Raw genomic sequence first — 21968 nt, 5'->3', positions numbered from 1 at the left:
TATAACTTATCATAGTTTGTGTATAACAAAGCCTAGACAGCCTTAACACCACTCAAGGTATGCCATACAGTTGACTGCTATTTTTAAAATACATATTTGGCAAACAGTACATTATTATTAACCAGGATACTTGCAGGAATGTTTTAGAATGACACATACACATAAAAGGGTTGTCCTTGGGTTCTTTTCTCTGTATCTTTTATCTGTTTGTGTGAGTACTTTGGCCTTAGACAATACTCAATTGATAGGTCAGTACATTATCCAATGTGTTACAATGATTAATAAAATCTTCAGAGTATTTTCTTGAAAATTTTATAGAAATAGCATAGCTCTATCACACTCAGAACAGCAGTCAGTCCCCACTGACTCTAGGAGAGTTACTTCTGATATATACTGGTCCTGAGCATCTAGTAGTCCCAGAGACCTATGGAATTATCCCCAATATCCTGATAGGCTAGGGTCTAGGAGTCATTTCTGGAGGCTATTTTGAAGTTTCTTGAAGTCAGAATAATGTGTAGAATGAAGAGTGAGACTGAACATATTTTTCTGTGGTGGGGCCATAGATCTTTGTTGTTTCGATTTATGCATACCTGTATGTCATATTATGGCTTTTTGAGCAGTGAAGAAACAGATGGCTGGTGCATACAGAAGCTGGTTACTACCTTGCAGGGGAGTTAACATTTACAAATATGGAGTGGTATGCTGCTGTGTTTATCTTCCCTTAGGCAAGAACATAAACATCCTTGTACTTTGGGAAGAAATGAGTTTAGACAGTCATTATTGTTGTGCTTCATATATGAACTAGGATTTAGGTTAATTTTTTGTTATTGTTTTTTGAAATTGGAAGCTATGCTGTTAAAATTTTACAGGGCACCCCAAGCCTGAATATAAATATTTAATGTGGATGCTAGGAAGAATGTAGAGTGACCCTTTTTCTAAAGACATGTGAACAGTAATTATAGTAACATGTGAATACAGAAATAGTGTAAGATGATACCTATGATGTGAAAAGAAAGCTTGTTTCTGATTCTTTATTAAGTGTCTGAGAATATGGGGTCAGTTCTGCCATAGATCATTATTACAGCTGTCTAAGGAGAGAAATTGTTACACATTCCATAACTTCAGTGATTTATGTCAAAAAGTACATATGTGCAATGTTAGTACATCTATATCAATTATACACAGCTCAAACAATTTTATTATTTTTTAACAGACTCCTTGGTAGCATTCAAAGAAAATAGACCAGGACATTGAGCTTCTTTTTACTGTTCTTGAAAGGGCCCTTCAGTCCTTCCTTTTTCTCCCTCATGAATTGCTGAAAGATCACAAGTTCTGAGATACTTGGACCTTTGTAAGAAAATTCAACCCCTTCTTTGACTGGACATGCAGGAAAGAAATTGCTGTAAGTCACTATACATCACTGTCTGGTTCCATTGCAGTTCATATGCACATTAGAGCAAATTTCCTATCCATATTATATTTCCAGGTTTATCTACATAAATCAAGTCTTCAACATGATTTTACCATCACAAAATCACACTGTGCATGCTGTACCTATTGATGGTTCTCCTGACTGTGTCAGCCTTTTTCTCAGCCCCTCCCCAAGGCACCTGTGCCTCCTGAATTTGAACAATGTTAATGTAAGGTAACCTCAGTATTACCCTGTTTTTGGTGTTTCTTTTGGGGGAATAAAAGGGAGGAGAGAGCACTCGCAAAAAAACAAACGAGGGATTGTATAGCATATTATAATAGTAAGTTTTAGCAGGTTGCTGCTAGGGTAGAAATACACCATCATCATTTGTACTGCTTTAGTCTCAGGATATGACCAGGTTACTCAGCAACATGTAGACTGTCTTACCAGACAAGCTGTAATCATTTTGGATGTTATTTATTTGTCTTCACTGGAAACCCACAAAAATGACAAAAATAATTTATTTGTGTAAACATTTTTTTTTCAGATTTCTGAAAAAAAAAAAAAAAAAAAAAAAAAAGATTTGTGGAAACTAGGATCTTCCTGGTAAAGGAGTCACTTAATGAATGGTTTTCTCTCAAAGGAAGTTTTGGCAGGAAGCCTTTGGCCAGCTCACTGGGAAATGGAAGCTGCCTTTGTTACCAGAAATACAGTTTGGCCACAAAGGGAACAGTAAGACACCTTTACCTGGTTCTTGGGACCTTAAAGCAAGGCACATATGATGATGAAGCAGAAGAGATTCTTCCAAAAGCAGTGATTTCTGTTGCCTTATACTGCAGCACAAGCTTCCCCAGTTACTTGTTGCCTGTCTGCTTTGGGATGGAATTTTCCTTGGGAAGGACAGATGTGGTTTTTCTCCCCATAATTTATGAATGGGATCTCACTACTAGAAAAATATGTTTGTAAAAAAAAAAATCATAGTTTTTCAGTACTTGCAGTACAGGCATAACACAGCAAAGCTGAGCCTGTACCAATATACTAATATTGTATCGATATTATCATTATTTATTACTCAAGTTGCATATCATGCTTTTATTAGACTGTTTTTTCTTCTAATCACAAAATTTCCAATGAAGTAGCAAAGGAACTATCTACTCCCAATTCCAGAATTTTTGAGGAAATTATTTTAGAGGGTGTATGTGCCTTGCAGTAGTACTGATCTTTCTTGGTCAATGCTGCACATGTTTTGCCCATAAGGAATTGTACATTTCTGATTTCTTAAGTCTTAAAGTGGTTGAATATATTTAAAACAAACAAACAAACAAACAAACAAAAATAACTTTGTCATTAGCCTTGAGATTATTCTGAGTCAATTGTTATAATATTTTCTGATTTCAGGTTTCTAGATTGCTGCGCTGCTAGAAGATTTGAAGAGCAGCGCTGGATTACTTGGACAGTTTACCTGAAGTACGTCATTTATATTTATTCCCAAATAACTCCCACGTCTAGAATTTCTCACTAGCAGGAATTCTACTAGCTCCTTAAAATGTCTAGTGCTGGACAATTCTTCATATCCACAGAGAAGTTAATCTTAGGAAAAACTTTTGTGAAGAACTTAGCCTACATTCTTGTTATCTGAGCACCACAGAGGGGCCAGAACACCACTGTGCACTGTGAGCCATCTGAAGAAGCACTCCTCACCAGGGCAGAAGGCCCTGGGGGAAGGGGGGTGGATGGCTCCTCCCTCCCTTCACCTCGTACCTCATCACATGCAGCTGCTGCAACAGGGGACTAGGGCTCTCCAAAGGATTTTCAGGAGTCTCTAAAGGCTAGAAACTGAGTAAGGCATCAGGAGGGTCAGATCTTGGTTATCAGCAGTTTGATTTAACGGGAGATTATTGGTGTGAAAGGCTGATAACAGAGAATGTGTTTCTCTCTATTTCTTTCCCTTGTGGAGGAAAAAGTAAATGGCCTGGCAGAACCAGGAAGAAGCAAGGAACTGAGCCTGGGGACTGCTGAGGTGGGGCTGTGGGTCTGGGTGTAGTGGTGCACTGATGAGAGGTAACATCCCAGAGGCACAGGTATGTGGGGGGAGAAGTGTGGTGTAGTAACTTACTGTGGGTTGGTGGTAGCTGCAGCCTGATGCTGGTATTGGGGCAATTGTGAGTGCTTGCAGGAAGTGGCAATTTGCAGTAAGTCAGATTCTTAACCAGCAAAAGATGGATAAATTGGGGGAATATGCTGTAGCTGTTCTCACACTAGTACATGGCACGAGAGAGGTTTTGTAGAAAAAGCCAATGCTGAGTGCCCGGCCTTCATGCTGTTCACTACAGTGGTTTTACTTTAGATGAGCTCTAGCCCTGTTATGTGGCCTGAAGACCCCTTGCCAAGTACCATGTGTTAGATGTGCTCCTTTGATTTCATCTGAAAGCAGTTCGGTTTATACAACCCAAAGCTCTTCCATGATACCAATCAACGTGGTAAGAAAGGATAGCAAGGAAACTTACTACTGCAAAATGTAGCCCTGGTGAAGATAAAAAGCTAAATTAGATGCACCTGTTATTTGTTGTGGGCTGCAAGTGAATGCATAGACAGCAACTGGGGCTCAGCTTACCAGCTGATGATCTAGGTTGTGCATCTGAGCCCTATAATATGAAGATCAGAATGCTGATGTATGTTGAACCTGATAATGAGGTCACTGTAGTTTAATGCAAGGCAGTTGCACTCATAGATGCTCAGTAGTCCTGGTACTCCAATTGCCCAACTAAGACATGTATTGGAATACTTCATAGTGTTGTTTGTACCAGTGATTTCTTGGAATGATATCTAATCTTATTTTGGTCTGCTGCTAGGACCACAAACCTCTATGTAGGAAAAGTGTCTAAGTCGTGTGCTTGAGACATAGCCCAGCTGTGCATTTGCTCTGAATGAGAAGCGATGTCAGCATGAGCATAAGCCATTTAGCCTATTCCTTTATCTATTAAAAGTACGACTTTTGCAGCTCTAAAACATACGTATATTGGCACAAGTATATTCTGAATTCAAAGAAAGCTTTCCAAAACTTATTATTCTCACAATTATTTAGTGATCCTTTTCCAGATTACCAGCAGCAAACAAATAGCAGAAAATGTTTCCATTGGATACAGTGGAAGTACACTTCCCCACAATTTTTGTTCCTTGCTCATACGTATGGTGTTGTTTCTTTAATCAAAGGGTCAACTCTGTAAGACTGTCTTCAATTGAATATCCTGTCTAATTCCTGAAGCTTTTTCTGAACTGTTGTGTGGCTCTCAGGCTTGAAGCCAGTGTCATTGGGCCTTATTTAGGCGTGTAGGTCCTCAGTGAAGCCACAGTTCACAGCGTTGATCTTGAGCCTTTGATGGCTCAACATGTTCCATTATGATGAGACAAACATATGTTGCCCACAATAGCAGAGCTTACCAGGCAAATGAGATTTCTGTAGGTCAGCTGCTCGTTTATCACTGTTGTTCACTGCTTTAGTTACATCAGCTGCAAACTTTACCAGCAGTGACTTTGTGGTTTCTTTTAGACTGATGACTGAACATCAGTAGCAAAGTGGGGTTAATAGGGATTTGTCCTTGGACTACTGTTTTGCCCCTGTTGAACAATGATTTCCAATTTAAGGTTACTTTTTCAGACCTGATAACTAGCCAGCTTTCAAAGCAGTATTTTTTGCTGCAGTAGTAATCAGTGCCCTTAGATGTCTTGCCAGCATCAGTAATGCATAACTGTGTTTAAAAACTGTTAAATAGGTTGTTTTTAATGAAAATAATGATTAACCTTAATCTGGGGATTACAAACAACCCTAACATTGTATAGTCTCTTCAATCTCGCTATTACCTAACAGAGTAGCTTTGTTTAAATGTGCCTGGACTTGAGATCTTTAAATTTTTCTCCCACTGAAGTGGTGACCTATTTTTTGTTTAGGGAAAAAAAAAAATCAGTTTAGGCCTTTCCATTATACAGAAATTGCATAATAAGTGTTCTATTTTATAAGTAGTTTCTACCTACCTGCAACGTTGCAGGATTTTCTGCATGTACCAATAAAATTTTGGCATCTTAACTAAGGGCAACATAGTACTGCCACAATTAAATGCTTATCGGCTAGTTGCTATAATAAATTTAGCTAACTAACATGTTTCTCTTATTTATGCTGGCCTTAGAGATATTTAAGTTAATGTAATCAATACTTAGTTTAATTTTATTGAGCATTAGCTCATACTTTCCAGCAGTTACATTTCTCATTAATTGATTAGCTAGATGTTAGTCATGAAGTTCAAGATCAGGGATCAAAGATCAGTGTTTCCTGTATACAGCCTTTAAAAAACAGGGAAAAAACAAACAAAAAATACTTTGTCTCTTCTATTAACAACCCTACAGCAAAAGCAGAGGCTAGTAAATTTATTTAAGTAGAATTAATGGTTTGCAGTGGTTTATTATGAACAGGAAGCAGAAGCACAGACTGCTGTAATTGCTAGTGTTTCTAACAGTATGAAATTAAGGAATTAAAAATAAAGTTACGAATGAATTCAGGTATGCTTTATCATAAATTGTAGGCCTAGGGCTTTGCTGTATGACATTTATGCATACAGAAGTCTTTTAGACAAAAAAAAAAAAAAAAGTAACTTTTAGTTAGAAAGCATTTCATTTTTTAGACAGACAGAAACATCTCTACAGTAAGTTAGGCCTACCTGATAATAGGTTTGGATTTTGGGGGATCTCTCTAGATCTTTTAAGTACGTTTCCCAACCTGACAGACTTCAGGCTGGTAAGCATTGATCTTGTTAAGACAAAATCTTCGATCTCAGCTCATAAACAACTTAATGCAAAGCAGCATTTACTGGTACTCCTCAGTCCAGAGCACCAGCCCTTCCAGCAGCAGTGTTCTGACCCTTCCCAGGGAGGTGGTGGAATGTGTGTGAGATACTCTGTAAACACTCGATCAGTAGAGGAGATGCAGTGACAAGCTCACCTCAACTCTTTTTTTTTTTTTTTTTTTTTTTTTTTTTTTTTTTTTTTAACCCAGGCTCACAATGAGAACAACCTAATGGAATTCCATCTTAATAATTCCATCTTAATATTTTCTTTCCCATCCCCAAGCTTTGCCTTCAAGCAGTAGTTTTTCATTAATAAGAGCTATGCATATGACAAATGATAAGATTATGGACTGTGTCAACCCAAGTCTTTAGAAAAAGGGGCCCTGTTTCTCCTTTGCTTCTAATACCTATTAGTACCCACACAAAAATTCAAATATGAGTTCTCTGTTCCCAAACAATGAGGGGGAATCTGGGGGAATGTACGTAGAATTTGCACCCTAAGACTAGTGAAAGCATGCAGAAGTGTGTTAAATGATTAAGTTGAACAAAGATACTTCTAAGCTATCTCCTGAATGGTTTTCCTGGGAGCAAGCATTGAATAATGAAATATCCTTAGCTTGCAAGTTAAGCACTGAAATATTTCCTTAACCAAATTTTTTCCAATAGCAGGATAATGATATTGGGAATTTGGCAGGTCTGCATATGCTTTTTTGCTTCTGGTCTTAAGGAGAAGCTTCTAGACAGAACCACTGTTGTAGAGATTGCTTTTATGAATGTCTATGAAGTCAATTATCTTTCTAAATTATTTTTTAAATGGGAAAATATGGCATTAGTGAGGTCAAAGAAGAAAAAAGTTAGTGCATTCAGGTATGTTTTTGTTAGTTACTGTTCTTTAGTGTCTGATACAATTCTTCAAGTGTCAGATTAAATCTAAAAAGTCCTTCCAGAAGATGAGGTAGGATATTGCTCTTTGAGTTCATGGGAGTGCTGCCATTGATTATCACCAAGATCATCATTAGAAAAGTTGAACAGCGATATAATGTTATGCTAGTTTATGGCAAAAAATATGTGCTATAGGATGTTAAACTCCATAAAGTCAAGGCTCTTTTTAACTTTAAAACCGATTGATCTAGTTTCCTGGAAGGTTTTGGGTTCTTTTACCAACCCACAGCTAAAGCAAAATTTTAATCATGGTGTATTCATGTAAAAATTCATGGGATATTCTTGCAGAGGGGTGATTATTATTATTATTATTAGATTATTATAACTAATAATCATCTGATTATTAGTTATTGTATAACTCTGTCTCCAGTCAGTCCTCCAGTGGGTGAAATTACACTTCTTGAGTGCACTGGTTCAGTCTGCTAACTGTTGTCTCCTCCTTGCCATAATGTGAGAAGTACATACATGTGTATAAAGGTACAGTTCTCTTAATGGTAATTTTAACAAATGCAGAAGAATCAATTTATTTGGTACAGCTTATACATACTGTTGTGGAAGGGTTAAAGAACATGTTTGACCAGTTGTGTATTGACGGAGAACTTACTTCATTTGGAACCACAAAGCAGACTGATCTCAGTGAAAAGAAAAGCTTGCTCAAATTCCCCAAAGCTATGCTTAATGTGCTAGTGTATCATCTTGCTAGTGGTTGCCCTTCTCTGGCAGAAATCCAAAGCTAGCAGCTGAAGAAGGGGTGAGATAATGACCTCTGAAATACTGATCTGCTATGCTGGCAACACAGCAAATTTCCCAATAGCGAGCTTGGGTACAGCACTTGAAGTCTGTTATGTGTTTTGTGCAACACTTCTAGTGGATAGCCTAGCTGTGGGTTATCCTTTTCTTGGGACATACTACTGTGTGCTTAGTAGCTGATGTGTCAAAACTAAAACGTTATGCTGATTTTCACTAGTGCTGCTTGTGACTTGGCTCATATATAACAAGGAGAGGAATGATGCTGCTACCTCTCAATAGTGTGTCTGTGCCTTGTCTTGCTCTGTTTCTATTCTGCCTTTCTTTTTGTCCTGCTTGAATTGTGACTGGCTGTATGCTTTTTGAAATCCTACCCAACTTTTATTTCTTTGTGAACATTGTTCTTATGCTCTCCTTTTTTTTTCTTCCTTGTTTTCCTTCTGTGCAGAGAGATAATTCAATTGCCAGTGCTTCTTTAGCTAGTGCTTTGGTACATTGGTAACATCAAAAGTCTTTTCACTCCAGTGTAGTTTACAGCCTGGAGAAAATAATTTCTGTCATGATAAAAGTTAAGAGAGGATATTATGGCCCAATACAGATGAAAAACAAAAATGTCTGTATCAACTATTATGGAGCAGTTAGGTGGTAACAATGCAAGTAGTACAATAGACAGTGCTTATGGTAAGCATACCCACTGCTTAATCTGCTCTGAGCTCTTGTCATTGATACAGCAGTGGAAGCTGTACACGCGCACCATTAGTATGCTCTTAAGACCATGCAGTACGTGTTTCCAGCAGAAAAAGCTGCACACTTCTTATATCAAAATTGCAATCAAAAGACAGGTAAACGAAAGGTGAAAAGCAAAATCTGCCACCTGAAAGTAGGTACTTACGGTGGTACTAAGATAATACTAGGATACATGTACACTGTTTCAAAGAGAACAGCTTTTCTAGCGTGAGTTTTGAGAACTACTGGTAGAAGAAGTAAAAGGTGCATGAGAAGTAACTGAAAACTTGTGCACCTCCAGACCTGAAGTTCCTTTTCTTTAAAAGGTCAGCAACTTTCTAGGGAGAGAGAGAGAGAGAGAGAGGGGAAAAAAAAAAAAAAAAAAAAAAGGAGAAAAAAAAAAAAAGAAAAAAAAAAAAAAGAAAAAAAAAAAGAGTGGATTCTTCTTCTGTTGTTCTCTGTGACTGTGAGGGGGTGGGAAAAACTGGCCATATGCTTCCTCTTTGTTTGATTGGGAGATACTTGATAAGAGGTATTTTTTAATCCATTCTATGGACATTATGCAGTACTGTAATAAAGATGCATGCGCTAGCTGCAGAACTAGAGAGTGAGATAACTGTACAAGGAAGATACTGAACAGGCATGCCTGAACCATGCCAGCAGCTGCCAGCCTCTAGGAAGAGTTGTTCCAGGTCCTTGGAGACAAATGGAGGGAAACAAAGAGTATACAGAAACTGAGGGTGGGGTGCTGGAGTCAGAAGCTGTTCTTGGTGCTAAAATACATTCATATGGCTTTAACTGTCAACTAGAACAAATACATACTGTTAAGTGGTTTAGGAATGGGCTGTTTTAAATTTCTCAAACAAAATTGTGGTGCCAAGGCAAGTTCCTTAGAAAAAGGATGTCACATCAACACAATTATAATTTTCCTTGATGGAGTAAATCTTGTTGGGAGAGAGCTCAAATATGCAGTCCTGTTTTGAGCAATCTTCCATCGTCATTAATTGCATTTTTGTGATTCTACGAGTCACTGCACTGACTACTCCATTAATGCTGTCAGAGCCGATACCAGAACATTTAATTACTTGTGTCTATCCTATTAAAACACTGAAATAACACTCAGTTTTTCTAGGCCTCTGGCACTGAGTGCCATGTTCTGACAAAGAAAACCAACATTAGCTGTCCAGAGGCCTGCTGAGACAGCTTTCAAAACTTCTGTATGTAAATTAAAGAGCAAAAGCTCCTACTGCTTTTGCAGCAGCATCATGTGTGAAATGTGCTGATGTGGACACTGCCTTTTTTTCAGTCATAAGCGACAGTGGGAACAGAGGTTCCAGGCTCAGATCAGGATTAGAGGAAGAGCTGAAACTGGTGTTTTTGCTGTGATGAGCAGCTCGTGAAGAACACCAGGTGACCACCATTCCTGGATTGGATTACTGCAGGCAGAGCCTCAGGGCCTAACACGGTTTTAGTAAACTGGGTTACTGATTGCCATAGTCCAATATTGGAGAGCATGTTCATGGGAGAATGAGTGTGTGGATCCAGGTTGTACTATTTTGGCTAATAATTGGTAATTTTAAGCTGCAAAGTCAGTTAGGATAAAATTTGCTCACATTTATTTGTGGTGGAGGTTGGATAGGCTATAATTCATTGTGACTGAAATTGGGGTAGGTTTGCCTCAGGAGAACTGAAGCTGGTTTGTGAGTTTCAGCTGCAGCTAGTTTTCCTGTATCTCAGACCTATAAAACTGCATAATCTAGGATTAACTAATTTCTGAGAATATGTTTATGAATGAGATTTCAGGCAGATTTGCAAGTCCAAGCTGTATCTGGTTACAGAGCATACACAGCTATAGATCTACACAGAACCTGATAATTTGCAGTTTTCTGCTTGGACAACATTTGGCTGACCTTGGGCACAGACCTGTGCAACAGTAAAGAGTGCATTATCCCAAGAACGTCTCTGGGAGAGTCAGACCACTCTCAGCATCTTCCTTGCTGTGGGTCAGGGATAGCAAGGAAGAGAAAAGACTCACTTTGAAAAAGAGAATAGACCATTACCCACTGTAATGTTATTGAGCATTGCAGTAAAAATGGTGCTGAGAAGTATGAAAAAACCTTCCTGTCTTGGAGGGAGAATGGGGAGGTTGGAGGGAGCTTCCTGGAGCTCTTTGCATTTTCCTGAGTTTAATCCAAAGCATGTCTGCGTAATTTGATGTTTTGTCCTGTGACCTGCCTTTCAGACTAAGCAATGTTGGGAGAGGGGAGACTACTTGGAGGGGCAGGGAGAACTGGCTTATTAATTAGTGACATACAGGCCATAAATCCATCTTACTAGCAGGTAAATGAGCCACTCAGCTAGTAGCATGCATTTTGTCAAACCCACTCATTCCTAGCTTCATATCCTGTATCAATTACACTGTCCTATATGGCTACACCATCTCATTTTCTCTCCTTTGGTCATCTGCCCAAATTCTCTTGGGGGGTGGGGGGGACGACAGGCAGAAAGATGAAGGAGGGAGGGAGGGAGGATTCTCATTACTAATCTGGATAAGAGACAACACGTTTAATCCTTGGAGCAAAACTAGTCCAGTTGACAGTTAAAATGAAATCATTATTCACTCTGCTCAGTACATTCCCAGAAATGGTATTGTTTATGACAATCCCTTACCATTATGTCATGAGTTTGCAAATATACAAGCATGGCATATGATCATCCACCCAAAAGGAATAGCAAAGGCAGCAAGAAGAAACAAATGCCGTCTTGCAGGTTTCTGTTTCAGTGAGGGCTGTAGCTATCACTGTCAATGATGTCAAGGTTATATTGAAATGTGTGCCCAATGATGTATTTCTTGCTACTTGCCTCACTGCCTAGGCAGCAATTCAGTCAGCACCAGAAGGATTGTGAAGAGGTAACCAGAAGCTTTGCCTCACTTCCAGTGGAGCAAGTAGTGTTTATTAAGAGAGCTTTCTGTTTGTACGATGTTTGGTACAATTGGGCCTGATCTCAAATTGCACGGTATGGTGGCTTTGGGGACTTCCTAAGTACAAATGAATCAGAATGTTCAAAGAAACCTAATAGCAGGAGCAGCTGGGAAATGCAGCATCCAGATAATATACTTTAAACAGTTATTGTATTATGCACAAATAAAGAGGCCAGTGCCTACTCTTTAAAAGTAAAGCACAAAGCTCCAAGTTACAGAAGTGTGAATCAAACAGTGGCTCAAAGTCAGCTGAGAGCTCAATACAGGGATTGAGTTCCAGCTGCCATTACTTGAGGTCATCTTTAGCTGCACTGTTCAGCTAAATAAAACATAGAGTCAGACTGAAGAAAATGGTCCTCAGTGCAAGCTGTTAGCTTTATTTACCAGAATTTCACATTAAACTCCACCATTTTACTCTCTTGAACTATTTATATTTCTTTCACTTTTCAAAATACCTTGACTAGACTTGAGCTTCTCTACTTCCTGAAAAGTTTATTACTGAACAAATTTCACAATTTCTTATTTCACCGGTTTACTCAAATTTCATTGACATTTTTCTGTTTCTTTGGTTGTTCGTATTTTAGACAGTTCATGGAAATGAAGTGGTATTTGCCATGGAGTAGTCTCAGATGCATTTCCCAGAACTCACTAATTAAAACAAAACAAACAAAGAAACAAAATCATGCAAACTTAGTTACCAGTCTTCTAAGTAACTTAGTGTCCCTCACACTTAATGGGTGATGTTTTGAAACAACCTTTCAAAACTGAGAGCAGCAACAGGCCTAGCCATGGTATTATTTAGGAAGGGAAGCTCTGCAAAACCAGGTTAATGTTTTGTGAATGTCAGTACATTCACAAAAAATACTTTCACATAGATGCCTCCCAGTGTCTTCTGCCTGCTGTCGTGGACAACCCCTTTTTGGTGACTTGTTGGGGAATTCAGATGTTCAACAGCCTCACCTCTCCTTGATGGCTCAAATAAAGCTGGCCAGGAAAGCATTAGTGGTGGCTCAGGGGGTTGCTGTACACCATGCTGATGCATACCTACCAGAGGAGGTCAGTGGTCTTCTTCTGGGTTTGTTTTTACAACAGATGAAGCCTGTGCTTGTGCTCAAGACCATAATGAGGGGGAAAATAGTGGGTGGAGATTCTCAAGTGTTGTTTCCAGATCTTCCAGGGAACTAGGAGATGGGATTATTCCCTCTGTGGACTTTGCCACTAGTTATTTAGCCCCGCGCTTTCAATTAAACAATTAAAGTCCGTAATCTGGCATAGAGATTTCCTTATCTGAGTTTCATTTTTTTTTTTTTTCAAAATTTCTCTTACTTTAATTTGATTAAGCTTTAAAACAGTCATAGTTGAATTGATGCAACCCCTCAAATAAAATTCATCCTTCTTTTTCAGTGGCTTGTTCTAATATGGCTTTAACCCCAAACAATTATAAGAAAGTAGGAATAAGTATGTCTATTGCAAAGATTTACTTAGGCACACCCTTGATACTTTCTTGCATAGGCACTCCTTGACCCCATTTGTCAGCTTGTGCATGTTTCATAAAATTGACATGGAGATCAGTATTCATCAGCTGCCTTTCAGCTCTCGAATAAAATACAGTGTAAGGCTATCTACCAGAATTCCAGTGTGGGGCCAACCTGAGCAAAAAATGAGGTGTCTTGTAAGTAGAGCATGAGACTTGCAGTGGAACTAAAGACTGAAAGGTCCTAGCACAGTCATGCCTGAGCAAGTTTGACAGAGGTGCTGAGCTCTGTTTAGTGCTCCTGCACTTAGAGTGCTGCAGTATCAGGCCTATCCTTACAGTCTCCAGTTCAGGCATGCTGACAGAGTTGATGGCTTTTTCTTTCTCTGACCTGACTTTAGTAAAGAGAAAGTTGTCGGCATCTTCAAAAGCTGGACCAAGAGGATTTGTGTTCCCTTTGCATTTTCTTTTCTGTGTATTCCCAAGAGGAATGTCTGCCTGAGAACTGGAAAAACTGCTACACTGACATGTGAGATTTCTGTTTGCTTGTTTTCGTCTGCCCTTCTGTCCTCAGTGCAAGTGTTGGGCTTAACTCAGGGTAATCTTGCCCAGTCAGGCAGTCTGGGAAAGGCTGGCAGTTGTGTACGGAGGCAGGGGGAGGGGGAAAGAAAGGGTGTTACTTTGCAGAGCTGTAAATCCAGCACCTTTTGCCAGTGCTGCATTCTTTTTTTATTGCTTGTTTCTAAGAAGCTATTGCTGCAACAGCACTGACTACAAACAAAATCTCATTTACTCAGTTCATGACAGGTCATGCATTTTGCACATTTGTGGGACACTTGCAGAAGAACTGCAGAGCGCACTTTCCAAAACTTCAGTTTGAAATGCAACAGTTTCCATGTTGCCTGGCACTTCAATGTCAAAGAGATTTCTATTTTTAGAGAGAGATTCTACTCAAGAGCTATATAAGGCTGTGCTGAGGAGATCATTACTTTTTTATATAATATAGGAGAAAACTTGTTAGTGAGGAAGAAAAAGGACCTGATTCTTCTGTGTAAAACTGGAAAACAAAACAAACAAACAAACAAAAAAAAGATACTCTGACTTGGATGTCTTTTGTGGGGAGAGGGAAGAGAAATCAGAACTGAAGACCCAGTATTTGTTTTTAATGTTATTCTAATTTATCACAAGTTCTTGAAAATATTGTTTTAGCCATTAAAAATGGTTAAGAAGGCTCCTTATTACAACTGATGATGCAAGAGAGAAGGAATGGTTCCAAGCACGGTCTGGTGCCAAAAGACAACTTAATGTGCAAACAGGTGACAGCACTGGGAAAACCCTGCAAGTTATCATCGTGTCCCACATGAGAAACTAGGTAAAATTTGATATTACAGATTCGGTACTTCCAGCTATGTTTTTGTTGTTGTTCTTATCCGGAGCACAAAGTGCACTCAAGCTGATTGAACACTGCAGGAGAAAAAAAAAAAAAAAAGAAAAAGGAAAAAAAAAAAAAGCAGACTAGTCTGGTGGCCTAAAAGTAGCTGTCACAGTCAAGAGCAGAAGAAAGAAGCAGTGTCTAAAATCCTGGCTTTCAGCATAGTTTGCTAGGGAGCCTTATTCTGAAGCCTATTTTTTTCCTGATGTAAAATCATTCAGCAAACATGTAACTCTGTGTTACCCTTAGTATCTAATTTTGTATGAATAGATAGGAAAAAGGTCTGAACAGAATTGGGTAAAACTGTTCTCAATTAACTTTCTCAATGTCATTTCTGCCACTGTTTTAAGAGGACCATTTGGCTTCCAGGGAATAATATGTCAGTGAAGCAAGGGAGACTCTCAGGTCTGGCCAAGCTTTCGGAGGCAGCCCAGGTAACACTGGTTTTAGCAGCTGTTGGAAATATTAGCACAGCAGTTAGGGCCAATATGGTTTTGCTTGAGTGAGGAGTAGATGAGGTAGTAGTGCTAAATTAAGGACGCTCGTCCATTTCTGCTGCAGTCTGACATGGCTCCTAAAATGAATTCTAAATGGAGTCAGAACTGAACTGATTCTGGTCTTAACTTGCCTTGGTTTTATATTTCTGTTTTTATATTGTCTAGCTAGCTGTGATATAACCTGTTGACTTCAGGTGAATAAAATTATGTAGAGCCAGTCTATTTGAACTAGGGGTGAAAAAAAAATGGAATTGCTGTCTGCATTTCAGTAACATAAGAAAAGACAGTAAGCAGTCTTGTGTTGCCTTCTGCATGACACAAGGCAGATTAGTTGGTGGCAAGGCAGAAGCATAGGCATCAATTTCCAAATAGTCTGCACTAGGGAAATTTCTTATCCATCCAATGTATTGAACCAGGAACAGCAGGAGAAACAACACGCTCTGTTTTGACACTTGCTCTTCAGAAGTACCGCTATCAATACTGAAATGTATCTTTAAAATTATTTTGAATATGTTGACATGCTAGTCCTGGCATATTGTTAAAAGTACCAGAAGCAGTTTGAGTATATTGGGGAACCGCTGCTCTGGACAAACTATCGTGCACACAGGTACCTTCTTAGATTTATTGGTGAAATCTGTCTTACATACTGTCTATCTTGGTTTTGAATATTGGGCAGGAACAGAACAATTGGATGACAGTATTGGCATTGCAGGCATTTGTTATGTTGTGAGACTGCACTTAAAGGAAATAAATTAGAAAGAGATCAGTAAACTGGAGAGGAGGTAAATTTTAACAGGTCTCTGCACGTTTCAACAGAGCAACACTGCCCCTAAGTGGCCGAGTTACCGGCCACAACAACAACAACAAAATGTCATCCACATAATTTGAGTGCTCACTTTAGTGCAAATGTGCCAGAGCAGTACACTATTACTTTTTATGACCAGAACATCTAGGAGCCACGCATGAGCTATAAAAAAAAAATGCAGGTAACTGGAGTAATTGTAAGGGATTAATCATGATAAACCTAATGAACTTGGTGATAATTTTACTGTGTGGTTCTAAAAAAGGTCTTTTGCAATGTCTCATTCATTCCCAGAGTACCACAACAGAAACCAGCTCCTCATCCTTCCCTACCTGTGCAAAGAAATTAATTCTGCTTTGAGCTGAAATTTTCTCCTTCCTCTTTCCTAGGAAGTGCCTCTATACCTTTTCTTGCCTCAAGGAGAAAGCACACAAGAAATATTCCCATGGCAGTCCTCTCTTCCTTCCTAAATGTCATCAGCACTGCTGGCTTACCCTGCAGCAAAGACACATTCCTAATTTGATCCACTTCGCAGCTGTCTCAAACAGGAATCCCAGGCTGCCTCTTCCCAGTTCCTGAACAGTCTCCTTCTGGGCATAAACAAATCTCTACACTGTCTCCTGAACAAGTAGCTGGTTAAGGCTGTAGAGGTTAATTCAGACCACTGTCTACTATGCGTTCCCATGGCAGTGGACTTTATACTTTCTTTTTTATTAATAAACATAGCAATTTTATGATATTGAGTAGATATTTTTTAAAATGCTGTACATCTGGTTAGTCGGTTGTCTTAATATATTCTCAATTAACTTTTTCAGTGTCATTCCCACCACAGGTTTCATGAAGTAATTGTAAGATACTGTTTTCTAGACTCATTAGTTTTCTTATCTGTTGTACAGAGGAAGACTAGAACTGGTGACAACTAAATAAATGCAAATTTCCGTTTCATGGACACTAACTCTTTAATAACAGCATAAATCTATTACATAGTGTTACCATTTGTAAATGTAATATGGGTGCATTAATATCATATAGATGCCTAATCAAAATAAATAAATGCCTAGAAGCTCAAAGGTTAAATTCTGAGCTAGAGAAAGGCAAGTCTTAACTGAGCTATCTTTTTGTTTGTTTACAGTGAAGTATATAAACTTTCATCAGTCAAGCTTCTTATCCTACATTGGATGGGTATGTTGGAAAGAAAGTTGAAAGGGCTGAAAACAAAAGAGATGACTTCAGACCTGAAATTTTCATCCTCATTGACTGATCATCTAAAATTGTGAGTACAAGCTTCACAGAATGCATATTTATTCATTCAAATTGGCTTTCTGTTTATTTTGCAAATACTTATTTTATACTAACTTCAAGATTTGATTGAATACCATTAGAAAATTTTCAAAATTTTTCAACTTTAATGTTCATCTTGTATATGTCTCTAAATAAACATGCTTCTGTTTTCAGTGCATAATATTCTAATGTCGGTAATGTATTCTGAAAAATAAAAGGAAAAAAGTGCTTAAAGGATGCAATGAGGAAGGTGGGAAGCTCAAACTGTTCTTTAGAACTCTGAAAAAGCAGTATTTTCCTTCTGAAATACTGTTGTAAAAGACAAATAAAATTGAGCAATGGCATTATGCTGTGTACAAACACCATCAGTCTGTAAGTCATGATTGTACAAAGTTTTGATCATCAGGCCTCCTCTAAATAGCTGAAGGTTAGATCAGCAGCACAAAATGCATAGTTACAGAAAACATCTGTATTTTGTTTGTGTGTGTAAGCCTGAATTTAGTTAAGCACAAAGATTTGCTTGAAAAGCCACTAACTTCCAAAATATTTATAAACACATTACTAATCTTGGAGTCCTTTTGTGTTTATATGTTTTAGAAAAGTATTTGCCATAATAATTATTCTGAGAGTCCAAAACAAGCGGTGAAAAAAACTAGGTTAAAGAAATCAGACAGAGAAAATGTTAAATCATTTTTCTATTACAGTATGTCTAAGTTTGGGAAAACTAATTGACCAGGCAAAGTCTGAAATTATTTTATTTATTCATTCATTTAATATTATAATACTTAAGATATTATAATGGTAGGAACTATTTAATGGGGAAGGATGAATGTTTATAAAAAAAAAAAAAAAAATAGGGGGGAGGTCGATATATAGTCCCCAGCAGGAGTTGTGTATATCCTGTTGCCAAGAAGGTGAAGCTCAGAACTTTTTACAATCCTGTTAAACTGGCTAGTGATAGTATCAAGGAAAACTGCACCGTTTTTGTAAGGCCAGGTTTATGCAAGTATTACTCAAGCTCTTTATACTTGATTGTCTCACTGTGACCAGACTGCAACACCTTTCACTTCTCAAGTATTCACCCTTTCAAAATTCTTGTCTCAGACTAAATAAAGATTTCTGATCATTTGTTGGACAGTATGAACATTTCTTTCAAGAAGAGCAGAAGAGTCTTTTTGGTTTTGGATCCTGGATATTTTTTTCCATATCACTCTCGCAGATTTCACTGATTCTCTGTCTGACTTCAAAACAATGTTTAATGACTTCTTTTTGGCAGTGTGTGTTTGTCTGTAATCTTATGTGTTTGTCATTAAAACTATATATATAAAAATCTTATATAATAAACACAAAGTAAATGTGGGAGATTATTTGCCTTTCATCCCACTGTTCTTGCTTTCCTGTGATATGGAAAGAAATATGATACAAATTATACTGCATTATCATAAAGTATATGTATAAAACCACAGCTGACACTATTAAAATTGTACTTTAACTACTACCTCCATCTCTAGTTTTATGAACTTTTTTAAAGTATGGTAACTGACTAACATATGGTAGTTATAAAGAAAAACCATACGTCAGAACTATACACGGTCGGTATATTTTGTTCTGAGATTGTACTGAAGAGTTGACTTTCATGTTAATCCATGTAAATACTAAATGTTTGGACAGGGCATCATGATTTTCTTACATGAAGAAAGATGTGTTTTTTTTTAATTCTGAGAACCATGTTATGTCTTTGAGAGCACCGAGATAAAAATGGTCATCAATCATAGTCATGATGGTTTCAGCCACAGCGAGGTCACTCTGGAAGATAATATTTTTTAAAAAAAAAGTATCAATATATAAATTTCCATATTGGGGGGTGGATGCAAACCATATGTATGCTGTAACTAAAGGGAGGACAATAACTGATCTTGACAGGACTCCTTTAGGAGGTCTTGTGTCAAAATAGATAGTTGGAATAACTGATAGTGAGTATGGGCATAGCTGAAACTGTCATTCACCAGTCACGTGAACAGCCGAGACAGAGAGGAAAGTTGACAGAAGGCACCATGAATTTTATTAAGACAGTAAGAACAGTATTTGAGAAAAACAGAAAGGGGCAAAAGACTGTTAACTACCAAGCAGGGAATGGACAGTGTTCAATATAGGTGAGTAAAGAGGATTTTCCAAACTATGGTCTGAATGTGGCTGCTTAAGCAGACTGGCAACATCAGTGAGGACTTTCACAGAACACCACATATGGTAGCTGCTTAGAGTGACATCTATGGTTTGTTGTATTTTTGTTGTTTTTTGTTTGTTTGTTTGTTTGTTTTAATGCACAAAACCAGTCCTCAGTGTACAGCACTTCTTGAGGATTACTGGTTGTTTGGTGTTAGCTGCCTCTTTTCCTCTTCAGTGTCTCTTGGCAAGTTACCGTGAACCCCAGAACACATGATGTGGCAGTGTGACATTTTTTGTATATATTTGAACAGAGTGGGAAGTGCTCAGCGAACTGTTGAATTGGAATTTGCATATTTGCAATGTGAAATTATGCTATTGGAATAGGTGTGATGATACTATCTCCAACTGCTACATGTATATTGAGATAAAAATATACTCGTCATTTTCACCTTGTTACTGCCCCTGTTGCTGTTGTTAAACTTCTTATGAGCTCAGTGACCTAAGTACCACTACATTATGTCATTACACCTTAAATACATCAAATATATTTAGATGTACGGCATACAGTTTTTTAGTAGAGTCTATGCTGTACTGAAAATCCCCCTGTATACTAAACGTAGTTCAAAAAGCTGCTTGCACTTTTAAAATTTGAAACTATATATCATGCTGATTAGCACTGGAAGGCCCAAATATCTCTCTGAACAAGCTAGCTTAGTTATTAAAGGTAGCATGGTGAAATTCAATATTGCCATTCAACCTCAAGTTTTATTATCTTATAGTAAGGTGCTATATTGCACTGTTCTAGTGGGTTTTGAAGAGCCTGTCCAGAATGCATACTTTCCATTGCACTATATAGACACACCTGACGTCTTGGTTTTAGACATCAGCATCTCATTAGTTGTGTAGATAAATTTGTAGTCAAAAAAGACTAAATCTCAGTTTATTCTCAAGTAAACACCATCAAATGAATGACTGACTAGATTCTCATTTACTCTGAGGTCTGAAATCTGGGTGGAATTTTAAACATTAAATGTTACTGAAGATCCAAGACCCTACATGTCTGAACTTCTTGCCTGTTAATTATTTTTTGTACTACTTTTGCTTCGGTGAACACATAACAGTACCCTTTGTACAAAGCAGAATAATATAGATCAAATATTTTACTTTAATGAAATAATAACAAAGACCTTTACTCTAATTGCATGCCATTTTAATGGAAAGCTTTACTGCTAGTACAAAGCTTAATTCTTTTTAAGAAACAGGTGAGACTATTGTTTTATTATTGCAGGTTTTCCCAGTCAGTTTACATTACTGTTTGTCAAGAGAAGTTAAATTGTTCCTTAGTGGCTTTGCTCTCATCTAAGACAGTAGAGGGCAGTGAATCCACTACACAGAAAAACAAAAGTGCCATAATAGGATCATTTTTCTCTTTCCTAACAATCACATTTCCTAGACATTCCCTATCAGAAATGGCCATTGTTGGGCACATACAAAGTAAATTACAAGTCTGTGTAGATACCATGATGTTTTTTGTTTTCTTTTTGGTTTTTTGTTTGTTTTTACTTAATAGGCCAAATACAGGCACAATTAGATGAACTATGTTTATTTTTTTGTGCAACTGTTACTTGCAGACCAGAGTACTGTTTGCTACCCTGCGTACATTTTGTTAAACTATAAGTTTTCAGTAGTTGTCATTTTATGTTGCAAAAGAAAAACATGTCAGAGAAAAAGAAAGGGAGATAAGGCCAAAATTAAAACTCAAAGTAGTACTGAAGACACAAAAATTATATTATCTGCAGCTACAGTTCTGGGTGGTACAATTTTCCATATCTGAATATTTTTTGACAAAAGTATGAAAAGTTGTTCAGTTAGGTGGGGTAAAAAAAAAATCAAAACCAAAACAAATCAAACAAAACACAAATAATAAAAAAGAATGCATGAAAATTTTCCTCATGAAATACAGACATTTTCTCCGAAATATAAAGTATAAATCTCAGTCTTTCAAAGAACAATATTTAGATGTGAAATATTCTAGAAGCTATACTAAAAGCCACCCTAAAATAAGTTATGATAGAGGTATAACTTTATTCTAAAACATTCTTCATATTGTCCATTAAAAATATTGCTACATCTCAGTCCGTACCATTTTCATATATCTTAATATGTTTTTTAGAGTCCCATTAGACTAACAATAAGAACCAGAAGTTTGATATTTATTTACAAACATGAAGATCTAGCTGAGATTGTAACATTTTTTTCTTTTTTTTTTTTTTTTTTTTTTTTTTTTAAATTCATTCTCACTAAATCGATTGATACAGCACTTCTTGTGCTGCTGTGCCAACTGACATGTTATTTGGTGTGGGGTCATAAGGACTTTCACCAGAGCTCATTAGGTATGAAATTCAATTCCCCTTGGAATTGAAAATTGGCTGTTATCATTAATGACAGATTTCCTGTGAGTTTCTCTATCTGTTGTACAAAGCATACCACACTTTATTGCTACAGGACTCCATCTTTGGTAAGAAAACTATTAATGCTGTGCTCAGAGAAACCAGTGAAGAGTTTTGTTACAACCTTTCAAGTCATTTATCATTGTATTGGCAGTACTTTGTAAGGCTAAATTGTTAAGACAGTGATATGGTTTTTAAAAAGTAATATTCTACTTTGAG

General features: G+C 37.5%; 2 protein-coding genes across 3 annotated transcripts in view; one reads left to right on the top strand and one right to left on the bottom strand.

Annotated features, from left to right (window-relative positions):
- Positions 1-21968, bottom strand: part of SYNPO2 (synaptopodin 2) — a 92188-nt gene that overhangs the window by 32743 nt on the left and 37477 nt on the right. The gene's annotated exons all lie outside the window — the stretch shown is intronic.
- SEC24D (SEC24 homolog D, COPII coat complex component) overlaps positions 1952-21968 on the top strand; it is a 117928-nt gene continuing 97911 nt past the window's right edge. Inside the window, 3 exon segments of the mRNA XM_068680618.1 lie at positions 1952-2143; positions 2810-2878; positions 16985-17125. The gene's annotated coding sequence lies outside the window, so the exon portion shown is untranslated.

The sequence above is a fragment of the Anas acuta genome, chromosome 4 (assembly GCF_963932015.1).
Source record: "Anas acuta chromosome 4, bAnaAcu1.1, whole genome shotgun sequence".
NCBI classification, from domain to species: Eukaryota; Metazoa; Chordata; class Aves; order Anseriformes; family Anatidae; genus Anas; species Anas acuta.
This window is presented reverse-complemented; position numbering and strand designations above follow the sequence as displayed.